The 12998-nt window shown below is 63.0% G+C and overlaps 1 long non-coding RNA gene across 1 annotated transcript; it reads right to left on the reverse strand.

Moving 5' to 3' along the window:
- Nucleotides 1–11046, reverse strand: LOC144582951 (uncharacterized). The gene is made up of 2 exons (XR_013536512.1): nt 10822–11046; nt 1–3078 (listed from the first exon to the last, which is right to left on the reverse strand). It is a non-coding gene; the product is annotated as an uncharacterized LOC144582951 (long non-coding RNA).
- Between the last annotated feature and the right edge of the window lie 1952 nt (nt 11047–12998).

A 12998-nucleotide genomic window follows, 5' to 3' on the forward strand; every position in this document is an offset into this window, starting at 1 on the left:
TACTTTTAAAAGGCGATCTCTTTAATTATTATACAGAAAATGAATTTTATCTTAAAAGGCAGTGTTCTGATGGGGAAAGAAATACCTTTTTTAGCTGCTTTCTCGACCAGGAATGTGGAAGGAAGTTATTCCCCTTTATATTTTAATAATTGATTTAGGCGAGGCCAGATTTGGAGACCGTTGCACAGATGCCGTATGGATTCTCAGTGCTTGGTGTGTGCATCCACAGGCCTCGACACCAGGTTCACTAGCTCCCGATTTCTGCCACACTAAACAGGGACGCGTTTCCAGGAAGAGGAGCCCTGGGCACCAGGTGGGACTCCGGAGGCCCCATGGGGCGCTGGGCTCAGGATGCACGGGCCGGAGGAGGCATCGGAGCCAGCCCTGACGTCTGATTGCCTACAGGTTCTGCCTTGTTCCTCTCCTGGGCGGCTTGGGCAGGAGGGCAGCGGCTCCACCTGAGCTTAAGAGGCCCGGGCGCCTCCCACGTGGAGGGGACACTCTGGCTCCATGTGGTCCAGGCCCGTGGGTTGTGGGTTCTGTGTACAGCCCGGGCCTCTCTTAGGAAGCCACAGCCTGGAGCCGGGGGGTCAGGCCAGGAGGTGAGGCGTGGAGATGGTTAGCTGCCTCCCTTTCAGGGCAGACAATAGAAAGAAGGGAAGTCCCTGCAGGAAGGCCCCACCTGGGGCCCCCTGCCCACCTGGAGCTTGGCAGCTCCCAGGGAAAGGTGCTGGCACAAATGCAGGCCAATATGAGGACACCCGGCCTCAGCTCTGCAAGGAGAGAAGGAGCTTCCGGGATGCCGCGGAGGAATGGGCCTCCCTGGTCAAGCCTTCCCCGCCAGGCCTCAGTTTCCCCTCAGAGTCAGAAGCCTAAATAGGCTATCAGCAAAGGGCTTGTGCATAGCCATAGTCCTGGTCCATACATAGTTGCCAGGTGCCAAGCGGTGCCTGAAACCAGACTCGACTAGGCAAGAAGTAGGCAGAGGCCAGGGGGCAGGATCTGCGGGCATGCAAAGCGCAAAGGCAGAGACTGCGGAGTCAGCATGAAACGTGAGACAGCACTGAGCTGGGCCTCTGGGGGCTGGGCTCGGTGCCACAGCACAGCCCTGACACTCCTGACACCACATGTGAGACAGCAACAGGACAGCACTGAGCTGGGCCTCTGGGGGCTGGGCTCGGTGCCACAGCACAGCCCTGACACTCCAGATGCCACGCCTGCCACCCTTCACTCTTTCTATAAGTATTTTCCACAGCGTGAACCGACATCCCCCTCCCAACAGACAGGGAGGAGGTTCAATCTCTGTTTTGAGGGCTGCCCTGCCCACCGCACACACAGGATTGTGCCAGGCCGAGTGACTGTACCCCCAGCATATGAGCCAAGCCTGTAGGACCCCAGGCCTGGACTCCAGCTCCATCAGGCCCATTCCCTCTCAGTCCCTTCCACCACCTGGGGGACACAGGACCACAGGCCACAGCTGTCCCTGGGCCGACCAGCATCTCCCCTCACCTGCACAGAGGCCTGCAGCTCCTGCCTGGACATTTCAGAGCTGGCTTTCCCTCCACCTGTCACAGGCCGAAAGGCTGTGTCTGGAATCCTTCCCAAACAGCACGCTGTGCCCCTCCAACCTTCGCATCCGCTCCCAAGTGAGGCACCTGTTTGCATTTCCTTCTCAGAACAGCAAAAACTGCCTCTAAAAACTGCCTGAAAGTTTACAACCCGCGCCATGGTGATCGGGAGCAGCCCGCAACCCTCCCAGAGAAACTCCCTCTCTCCTTGTGGCAAGTTCATATTCTGGCACCTGAGGCCACTCGGAAGGCCTGGGACGCAGACCACCGCAGTGCAGGGAGGACCGAGTGGGCTCCACGGTCTTGAGAAATAAACGCCCTCAGGAAGAGAAGAGAACGCAGAAGGAAGGTCCTCTCAGACAAGGAATGAAGGTCCCTCTGTCTCCACGTGGCTCCAGGTCCCAGGGATTCCAGCCTGGCTTGGGAAAGCTCCCAGAAGGGAGGCCAGCCCATGGCAGGTCATCTCATTTTTGCTCTTAGCTACAATCCTTCCCCTTGTGCTCTGCCCGAAACTTTGGAAAAGTCAGGTTTAAATATTTCAGTGCATCCTCTTGTGTCCAGCTGTGATACGGGACATCGAGGGACAGCCATGCACCCACAGTTGGGCTTCAGGGATTAAAGGAGAAGGGGGTGCAGCTTGGACAGCAGCAGCACTGGCCGGAGAGCTCCATGACCCCCAGGGGCGCTGGCGAGGCCCAGAGGATAGGGACCCAAACGCAACACAGGGCTATCCTCCTATGGGAGACTTTCCAGCGCCTCCAGCCTCCATGCAGGTTCCATTCACCTCACAGGAGCCCATGCAGGCTTCGGCCAGAGGCCCACTCGCAACAACAGGCCCCTCACCTGTGGGGCAGGGGTATGTGGAGCAGGTGACAGTGCTACCAGATGTGGACCGGACTCTGCTTGAGTTTCAGGTCAAGGTGGGGTGCCAGGAACACTCCAGAATGAGCCCTCAAGGCTGGGCCAGGGAAGATCCGTCTCAAAGGGTGCTGCCTGGCGCTCTGACTCCTGGGCCTGGGTGGTAAACGAAGGCCGGGCTAGGGCCAGGCTTTCCTATCCTAGTCCGAGGGCAGGACCGATTTAGTGCCCATCAGTCAGTCTGCTTTGGAGCCACGACGGGGCCGCAGGTGAAGGTGGAGCAGCAGGGAGGGTTCCTCTGGCTTCCCAGGTGAGGAAAGCTCGGAGAGGTCTGGGGAACTGTCCGCAGCTGTTTGATTCCAGGGTTGGTGCGTCCAGGCTTGTCCTCTCTGCCCACCAGCCATGTCCACACAGAAAAACGCTAACGTCACAGCTATGATCTGCGTGATTTTATTTTTTTCCTCTCTGTTCAACTTTTCTATCACCGCTGCTCCAGAAACTCCTACCTGCGGCAGGGTGGGCTCCACCGAGCGCCCTTCTGAGATGCTGGTCACTCTGCAAGGTTCATACGGTGCGCAGCCACGCACAAGAATTTTCACACCATTTCATTCAAAAAGCAGAGCCACGGGTGAGCTCGGACAGTATGGGGTTTCTGGTAAGAAAGAGGAAACAGAAACTCTCAGAAGCTGCAAGGACAGGCCTCACGGAAAATTGAATTGCCCTTATTAAAAAGCAAATGCATGATCCATACAAATATAGAACGGACATGGTCGCTGTTTTACTTAACCCATCCACGAAGAGTCCAGCAGGAAGGCAGAGCTGGTTCAGGAGTTCATGGAACGAGGTCTGGCGCATCAGTCAGGAAGGAAAGAGGGAAAATGTCACTGAAATAAGTTTGCCAAGTAGCAGCAAACCCAGCTGATGTCCTCAAGTGGCAAAATGACAAAAAATAAGACTGAACAAAATGCCGAAGGCTTTGGGATGATCTTCTCCGCTGGACGCCAAGAGCTGCATCTCTGTGAGCAAGCTCAAGGTCACCAGGCACCTCGCAGGATCTAGGCTTGAATGGTGCAGAGTCTAAAATGACCCCAGGGCTTCTCACCCTCATGCCCGGGACCGGAATTACTATGAAACACCTTCCTCACGGTTATATCCTCACCTGGCAACGGGGATTTTGCAGATGTAACTAAGTTTACCAAATTAGTTGACTCTGAGGTCATCAAAAGGGAGATTGCCCAGGGGGGGCCGACTTTAGTCACTCTTGCCTGAAAGGCCAAGAGTTTTCCCCAGCTGGTGGCAAAAGGAAGTCAGTAGGTAGGGTGGGTGCGGGGGGATTCATGAGCAGGAGGTTCTAGGTTGCTGGGATGGAGGGGCCATGTAGCAAGAACCTGAGAGCAACCTGTGGGAACTGAGAAGCAGGCTGGTGACCGGGAAGGAAACGGGACCTCGATTCTACAATTCCCCAAAACCTGCCAACATCCTGGCTGTTCCCAAACCAGAGAACGCACAGAGTAGCGAAACAGCCAGGGCAGGAAGGGCGGGAACAGCTCCACTCAGCCCATCCTCAGCCTCCCCAGCTGGCTTCCAATCCCACAGTCTCTGCCCCGTCCCAAACAGAAACAGTCCCTGACAGGACACCCTACCTTCAAAAAAACTCATGTTGAAGCCCCACCTCCCAGGACCTCAGCATGTTCCCTTATTTGGAGAGGGGGACTTCAAAGAGGTAACTTGAAATGAAGTCACCTTGGTGGCCCCTAATCCAACAGGACTGGCGTCCTTAAAAAAGAGGAGATGAGGACAGATGCAGGGGAATGACCATGGGAGGACACAGGGAGAGGGCATCTTGCTATCTACAAGCCACGGAGAAGGCCTCGGAACCTGGGCGACAAAGTGAGAGACTGTCCCAAAAAAGGAAGAAGAGCCGGGCGCGGTGGCTCACGCCTGTAATCCCAGCACTTTGGGAGGCCGAGGCAGGTGGATCACAATGTCAAGAGATCGAGACCATCCTGGTCAACAAGGTGAAACCCCGTCTCTACTAAAAATACAAAAATTAGCTGGGCATGGTGACGCGTGCCTGTAATCCCAGCTACTCGGGAGGCTGAGGCAGGAGAATTGCCTGAACCCAGGAGGCGGAGGTTGCGGTGAGCCGAGATCGCGCCATTGCACTCCAGCCTGGGTAACAAGAGCCGAAACTCCGTCTCAAAAAAAAAAAACAAAAAAAAAAAAAAAGGAAGAAAGCAAAGCCGGCCGCTGGCGATGTCGGCCGCGCGCCACCAGGTGGCACTGTGGCTCGCCGCTCCCTGCAGGCCCCCGCGGCTTCCTGAGACGGGCAGAGAATTCCCACGGCGTCCTGGGCCTCCCGGCCCTGGAGTCGCGTCCCTCCCGCCAGAGGCTTCCACGGAGCTCGGCCCCTCCCCAGGGCTTGGAGGACGGTGGCCACAGGCACCGACACACACGTGCGGCCTGGACCAGCTGGAGTTTGCAGGGGAGAATCAGACCGAAAGGAGAGCAGGGGACGTGGGGCCCAGAGAAGCAGGCAGGTGGCAGTGCCGGGCTGAGAGGGGACAGGGGCTTCCAGCCTCGGAGACCCGGGCAGAGGGACGGGCAGAGAGTGGCTTTCTTCCTTCCTCCCTACTGCTTCTCTCCCTCCCTCCCTCCCTCCCTCCCTCCCTTCCTGCCTCCTTTCCTTCCCTCCCTCGCTCCCTTCCTTCCTTCCTTCCTTCCTCCCTCCCTCCCTCTCTCCCTCCCTTCTTCCCTCCCTTCCTTCCTCTGTCCCTCCCTCCCTCTCTCCCTCCCTTCTTCCCTCCCTTCCTTCCTCTGTCCCTCCCTCCCTCTCTCCCTCCCTTCCTTCCTTCCTCCCTCCCTCTCTTGCTGCCTCCCTCCCTCTCTCCTTCCCTCCCTTCCTTCCTCTGTCCCTCCCTCCCTCTCTCCCTCCCTTCCTTCCTCCCTCCCTCTCTTGCTGCCTCCCTCCCTCTCTCCTTCCCTCCCTTCCTTCCTCCCTCCCTTCGTTCCTCCCTCCCTTCCTTCTTTCCTCCCTCCCTCCCTTCTTCCCTCCCTTCATTCCTCTCTCCCTCCCTCCCTTCCTTCTTTCCTTCCTCCCTCCCTTCCTTCCTCCCTCCCTTCCTTCCTCCCTCCCTTCCTTCCTCTCCCCCACCCTCCCTTCCTCCCTCCTTCCCCCTCCCTCCCTTCCTCCTCCCTCCTCCCCCTCCCTTTCCTTCCTCCCTCCTCCTCCCTCCCTTCCTCCTTCCTCCCTCCCTCCCTGCCACCCTCCTTCCTTCCTCCTCCCTCCCTCCCTCCCCTCCCTCCCTACCTTCCTCCCCCCTTCCTCCTCCCTCCCTGCCACCCTCCTTCCTTCCTCCCTCCCTCCCTCCCTTCCTTCCTCCCTCCCTCCCTACCTTCCTCCCTCCCTTCCTTCCTCCCTCCCTGCCACCCTCCTTCCTTCCTCCCTCCCTCCCTTCCTTCCTCCCTTCCCTCCCTTCCTCCCTCCCTTCCTCCCTTCCTTCCTCCCTCCCTCCCTCCCTTCCTTCCTCCCTCCCTGCCACCCTCCTTCCTTCCTCCCTTCCTCCCTCCCTTCCTTCCTCCCTCCCTTCCTCCCTTCCTTCCTCCCCCCTCCCTCCCTTCCTTCCTCCCTTCCTCCCTCCCTTCCTCCCTTCCTTCCTCCCTCCCTTCCTTCCTCCCTCCTGCCACCCTCCTTCCTTCCTCCCTCCCTCCCTCCCTCCCTTCCTCCCTCCCTCCCTACCTTCCTCCCTCCCTTCCTTCCTCCCTGCCACCCTCCTTCCTTCCTCCCTCCCTCCCTTCCTTCCTCCCTTCCTCCCTCCCTTCCTTCCTTCCTTCCTCCCTCCCTCCCTTCCTTCTTCCCTTCCTCCCTCCCTTCCTTCCTCCCTTCCTCCTCCCTTCCTTCCTTCCTTCCTCCCTCCCTCCCTTCCTTCCTCCCTTCCTCCCTCCCTTCCTCCCTTCCTTCCTCCCTCCCTCCCTCCCTTCCTTCCTCCCTCCCTCCCTACCTTCCTCCCTCCCTCCCTCCCTCCCTTCCTCCCTCCCTCCCTCCCTTCCTTCCTCCCTTCCTCCCTCCCTCCCTCCTCCTCCCTCCCTTCCTTCCTCCCTCCTTCCTTCCTCCCTCCTTCCCTCCCTTCCTCCATCCCTCCCTCCCTTCCTTCCTCCCTCCCTCCCTTCCTGCTCCCTTCCTTCCTCCCTCCCTTCCTTCCTCCCTCCCTGCCACCCTCCCTCCCTTCCTCCCTCCCTCCCTCCCTCCCTTCCTTCCTCCCTCCCTCCCTCCCTCCCTTCCTCCCTCCCTCCCTCCCTTCCTTCCTTCCTCCCTCCCTCCCTCCCTCCCTCCCTCCCTCCCTCCCTACCTTCCTCCCTCCCTCCCTCCCTCCCTCCCTACCTTCCTCCCTCCCTCCCTCCCTCCCTTCCTTCCTCCCTCCCTCCCTCCCTCCCTCCCTCCCTTCCTCCCTCCCTACCTTCCTCCCTCCCTCCCTTCCTCCCTCCCTCCCTCCCTTCCTCCCTCCCTACCTCCCTCCCTCCCTCCCTCCCTCCCTTCCTTCCTCCCTTCCTCCCTCCCTCCCTCCCTTCCTCCCTCCCTTCCTTCCTCCCTCCCTCCCTTCCTTCCTCCCTTCCTCCATCCCTCCCTCCCTTCCTCCCTCCCTTCCTCCCTCCTTCCCTCCCTCCCTCCCTCCCTTCCTCCCTCCCTCCCTCCCTCCCTTCCTCCCTCCCTTCCTCCCTCCCTTCCTTCCTCCCTCCCTCCCTTCCTCCCTCCCTCCCTCCCTCCCTTCCTCCCTCCCTCCCTCCCTTCCTTCCTTCCTTCCTCCCTCCCTCCCTCCCTCCCTCCCTTCCTCCCTCCCTACCTTCCTCCCTCCCTCCCTTCCTCCCTCCCTCCCTCCCTCCCTCCCTCCCTTCCTTCCTCCCTACCTTCCTCCCTCCCTCCCTCCCTCCCTCCCTTCCTCCCTCCTTCCCTCCCTTCCTCCATCCCTCCCTCCCTTCCTTCCTCCCTTCCTCCCTCCCTCCCTCCCTTCCTTCCTCCCTCCCTCCCTCCCTCCCTCCCTTCCTCCCTCCCTCCCTCCCTCCCTCCCTTCCTCCCTCCCTCCCTTCCTGCTCCCCTCAGGGGCAGCCAGCACGGGGAGCTCTGCCACCATCCTTCAGGTAACACTTAAAGGCACCCCCTCCACGTGGCCGCAGTTAACACGTAAAACAAGGCGTTGAGGTGAGGCTTCCGCCGAATCAGTCACACTGTCACGGTCCTCGGGCCACCTTTTCTTTGTGGAGTGAGAACAAGACCAGAGCACAGGGGATGACGGAGCCTGCGCGTCCGCCTGGGTGGCAGGGGCTGCCCGCGGCGAGTGGATGCGGAGGGAGGGGACTGTCGGCGAAGGCCGGCGCCTGGACCCGACGCGTGGGTCGCTCGGAAACAGTCGTCCTTCTCCCAGGCCAGTATCAGCCTCGGCCGCCTTTCAGGGCACCTGAGAATGTGCTCAACCCGGGCACCCCTGCCTGAGTCCTAAACCGTGCGTGACTCAGGAGCCCCGAGTGCTGTGCCCACGGCTGAGCGTCCACGGAGACGGTGCGTTCCCCGACACTCCCCACGCGCGCTCACTGCCGGGATGGGGGCCTCGGTGCCGGCCTGCGAGCGGTGCCCGGGGCTCCTGTTTGGGAGGCGGGTGGCAGCCGCGCTCTGCACGGGACAATCCCCTCCAGACCAGGAAACACGCGCGTTCCTCTGGGGGGAGCGAGGCGCTTCCCCGTGCGGGCGGCCGGGGCCAGAAATGCCAACCGCAGCCCGGGGCCGCGCTGTCAGGGACCCGCTCTGCAGACACACAGGCGTCCCGGGGCGGACGGACCGTCGTCGGGATACGAGTGAACGTTCCCGGAGCGCCGACACCCGGGAGAAGTCGCGGAGAAAGCGGATCCTGCCCTTTGAAGCTCAGGCCAGGGTTTCAACTTCTGAACTGCTCGGCTTCTCCGGAGAGCCACGTGCACGATGGGAGGCCGTGACTGTGCAGACACGCGGGGCGACCCTGAGAGGCCGTGGCTGTGCAGACACGCGGGGCGACCCTGAGAGAGGCCGTGACTGTGCAGACACGCGGGGCGACCCTGAGAGGCCGTGGCTGTGCAGACACGCGGGGCGACCCTGAGAGAGGCCGTGACTGTGCAGACACGCGGGGCGACCCTGCTGCGGCCGTGACTGTGCAGACACGCGGGGCGACCCTGAGAGACCGTGACTGTGCAGACACGCGGGGCGACCCTGAGAGACCGTGACTGTGCAGACACGCGGGGCGACCCTGAGAGGCCGTGGCTGTGCAGACACGCGGGGCGACCCTGAGAGAGGCCGTGACTGTGCAGACACGCGGGGCGACCCTGAGAGGCCGTGGCTGTGCAGACACGCGGGGCGACCCTGAGAGAGGCCGTGACTGTGCAGACACGCGGGGCGACCCTGCTGCGGCCGTGACTGTGCAGACACGCGGGGCGACCCTGAGAGACCGTGACTGTGCAGACACGCGGGGCGACCCTGAGAGAGGCCGTGACTGTGCAGACACGCGGGGCGACCCTGAGAGACCGTGACTGTGCAGACACGCGGGGCGACCCTGCTGGGGCCGTGGCTGTGCAGACACGCGGGGCGACCCTGAGAGGCCGTGGCTGTGCAGACACGCGGGGCGACCCTGCTGGGGCCGTGACTGTGCAGACACGCGGGGCGACCCTGCTGGGGCCGTGACTGTGCAGACACGCGGGGCGACCCTGCTGGGGCCGTGACTGTGCAGACACGCGGGGCGACCCTGAGAGGCCGCGACTGTGCAGACACGCGGGGCGACCCTGAGAGGCCGTGACTGTGCAGACACGCGGGGCGACCCTGAGAGGCCGTGACTGTGCAGACACGCGGGGCGACCCTGAGAGAGGCCGTGACTGTGCAGACACGCGGGGCGACCCTGAGAGAGGCCGTGACTGTGCAGACACGCGGGGCGACCCTGAGAGGCCGTGACTGTGCAGACACGCGGGGCGACCCTGAGAGACCGTGACTGTGCAGACACGCGGGGCGACCCTGCTGGGGCCGTGACTGTGCAGACACGCGGGGCGACCCTGAGAGAGGCCGTGGCTGTGCAGACACGCGGGGCGACCCTGCTGGGGCCGTGACTGTGCAGACACGCGGGGCGACCCTGAGAGAGGCCGTGACTGTGCAGACACGCGGGGCGACCCTGAGAGAGGCCGTGACTGTGCAGACACGCGGGGCGACCCTGAGAGAGGCCGTGGCTGTGCAGACACGCGGGGCGACCCTGCTGGGGCCGTGACTGTGCAGACACGCGGGGCGACCCTGAGAGAGGCCGTGACTGTGCAGACACGCGGGGCGACCCTGAGAGAGGCCGTGGCTGTGCAGACACGCGGGGCGACCCTGCTGGGGCCGTGGCTGTGCAGACACGCGGGGCGACCCTGAGAGAGGCCGTGACTGTGCAGACACGCGGGGCGACCCTGAGAGAGGCCGTGACTGTGCAGACACGCGGGGCGACCCTGAGAGAGGCCGTGACTGTGCAGACACGCGGGGCGACCCTGAGAGAGGCCGTGGCTGTGCAGACACGCGGGGCGACCCTGCTGGGGCCGTGGCTGTGCAGACACGCGGGGCGACCCTGAGAGAGGCCGTGACTGTGCAGACACGCGGGGCGACCCTGAGAGAGGCCGTGACTGTGCAGACACGCGGGGCGACCCTGAGAGAGGCCGTGACTGTGCAGACACGCGGGGCGACCCTGAGAGAGGCCGTGACTGTGCAGACACGCGGGGCGACCCTGCTGGGGCCGTGGCTGTGCAGACACGCGGGGCGACCTTGAGAGAGGCCGTGACTGTGCAGACACGCGGGGCGACCCTGCTGGGACCGTGACTGTGCAGACACGCGGGGCGACCCTGAGAGACCGTGACTGTGCAGACACGCGGGGCGACCCTGCTGGGGCCGTGGCTGTGCAGACACGCGGGGCGACCCTGCTGGGGCCGTGACTGTGCAGACACGCGGGGCGACCCTGAGAGACCGTGACTGTGCAGACACGCGGGGCGACCCTGAGAGAGGCCGTGACTGTGCAGACACGCGGGGCGACCCTGCTGGGACCGTGACTGTGCAGACACGCGGGGCGACCCTGCTGGGGCCGTGACTGTGCAGACACGCGCGGCGACCCTGCTGCGGCGGCAGAGCCCGGGGGAGAGTGGGCAGGGCCTCCCGCTGCGGGGCTTCTCCTCGGACGGCCTGACGCGGAGACCACGTCTTCACACTTCCGGGGCACAGCGGAACTTACACAGGAACAGCACGAAAGAGCACTCGTTTCCTCCATACAACCGAGTAACTGGGCACGTTTCCTGTGACCCGACTCAAATGCACTTAACCGTGGGAACTTTAAACGGAAGAGGCTCCTCGCAAACGCGCTCCGACCTGTTTTCCTAACGCAGCCTTAGAATTCGGAGACCGGATGTTCATCCTCCGTCCAGGACTGGCCGTTTCTTTCCGCGCTCCACGCTCATGTGGGAGTGATTGGCCCGCGTGACGAACTGTGGGAGTGGTCAGCGAGCGAAAAGGACTGTGGGAGTGGTCGGCGCGTGAAGGACTGTGGGAGTGGTCGGCGCGCGTGAAGGACTGTGGGAGTGGTTGGCCCGCGTAAAGGACTGTGGGAGTGGCGGCGCGTGAAGGACTGTGGGAGTGGTCGGCGCGTGAAGGACTGTGGGAGTGATTGGCCCGCGTGAAGGACTGTGGGAGTGGCGGCGCGTGAAGGACTGTGGGAGTGGTCAGCGAGCGAGAAGGACTGTGGGAGTGGTCAGCGAGCGAGAAGGACTGTGGGAGTGGTCGGCGCGTGAAGGACTGTGGGAGTGGTCGGCGCGCGTGAAGGACTGTGGGAGTGGTTGGCCCGCGTAAAGGACTGTGGGAGTGGCGGCGCGTGAAGGACTGTGGGAGTGGTCGGCGCGTGAAGGACTGTGGGAGTGATTGGCCCGCGTGAAGGACTGTGGGAGTGGCGGCGCGTGAAGGACTGTGGGAGTGGTCAGCGAGCGAGTAGGACTGTGGGAGTGGTCAGCGAGCGAGAAGGACTGTGGGAGTGATTGGCCCGCGTGAGGGACTGTGGGAGTGGTCGGCGCGTGAAGGACTGTGGGAGTGGTCGGCGCGTGAAGGACTGTGGGAGTGGTCGGCGCGCGTGAAGGACTGTGGGAGTGGTTGGCCCGCGTAAAGGACTGTGGGAGTGGCGGCGCGTGAAGGACTGTGGGAGTGGTCGGCGCGTGAAGGACTGTGGGAGTGATTGGCCCGCGTGAAGGACTGTGGGAGTGGCGGCGCGTGAAGGACTGTGGGAGTGGTCAGCGAGCGAGAAGGACTGTGGGAGTGGTCAGCGAGCGAGAAGGACTGTGGGAGTGGTCGGCGCGTGAAGGACTGTGGGAGTGGTCGGCGCGCGTGAAGGACTGTGGGAGTGGTTGGCCCGCGTAAAGGACTGTGGGAGTGGCGGCGCGTGAAGGACTGTGGGAGTGGTCGGCGCGTGAAGGACTGTGGGAGTGATTGGCCCGCGTGAAGGACTGTGGGAGTGGCGGCGCGTGAAGGACTGTGGGAGTGGTCAGCGAGCGAGTAGGACTGTGGGAGTGGTCAGCGAGCGAGAAGGACTGTGGGAGTGATTGGCCCGCGTGAGGGACTGTGGGAGTGGCGGCGCGTGAAGGACTGTGGGAGTGGCGGCGCGTGAAGGACTGTGGGAGTGGTCGGCGCGCGTGAAGGACTGTGGGAGTGATTGGCCCGCGTGAGGGACTGTGGGAGTGGCGGCGCGTGAAGGACCGTGGGAGTGGTCAGCGCATGAAGGACCGTGGGAGTGGTCGGCGCGCGTGAAGGACTGTGGGAGTGGTCGGCGCATGAAGGACTGTGGGAGTGGCGGCGCGTGAAGGACTGTGGGAGTGGTCAGCGAGCGAGAAGGACTGTGGGAGTGGTCGGCGCGCGTGAAGGACTGTGGGAGTGATTGGCCCGCGTGAAGGACTGTGGGAGTGGCGGCGCGTGAAGGACTGTGGGAGTGGTCAGCGAGCGAGAAGGACTGTGGGAGTGATTGGCCCGCGTGAAGGACTGTGGGAGTGGCGGCGCATGAAGGACTGTGGGAGTGGCGGCGCGTGAAGGACCGTGGGTGTGGTCGGCGCGTGAAGGACCGTGGGAGTGGTCGGCGCGCGTGAAGGACTGTGGGAGTGGTCGGTGCGTGAAGGACTGTGGGAGTGGCGGCGCGTGAAGGACTGTGGGAGTGGCGGCGCGTGAAGGACTGTGGGAGTGGCGGCGCGTGAAGGATCGTGGGAGTGGTCGCCGCGTGAAGGACCGTGGGAGTGGTCGGCGCGCGTGAAGGACTGTGGGAGTGGTCGGCGCGCGTGAAGGACTGTGGGAGTGGTCGGCGAGCGAGAAGGACTGTGGGAGTGGTCGGCGCGTGAAGGACTGGGAGTGATCGGCGCGTGAAGGACTGTGGGAGTGATTGGCGCGCGTGAAGGACTGTGGGAGTGATTTGCGTGCGTGAAGGATCGTGGGAGTGGTCTGCGCGCCTGAAGGACTGTGGGAGTGATTTGCGCGCGTGAAGGACTGTGGAGTGATTTGCGTGCGTGAAGGATCGT

This window comes from Callithrix jacchus, chromosome 6, assembly GCF_049354715.1.
Source record: "Callithrix jacchus isolate 240 chromosome 6, calJac240_pri, whole genome shotgun sequence".
Taxonomy (NCBI): domain Eukaryota; kingdom Metazoa; phylum Chordata; class Mammalia; order Primates; family Cebidae; genus Callithrix; species Callithrix jacchus.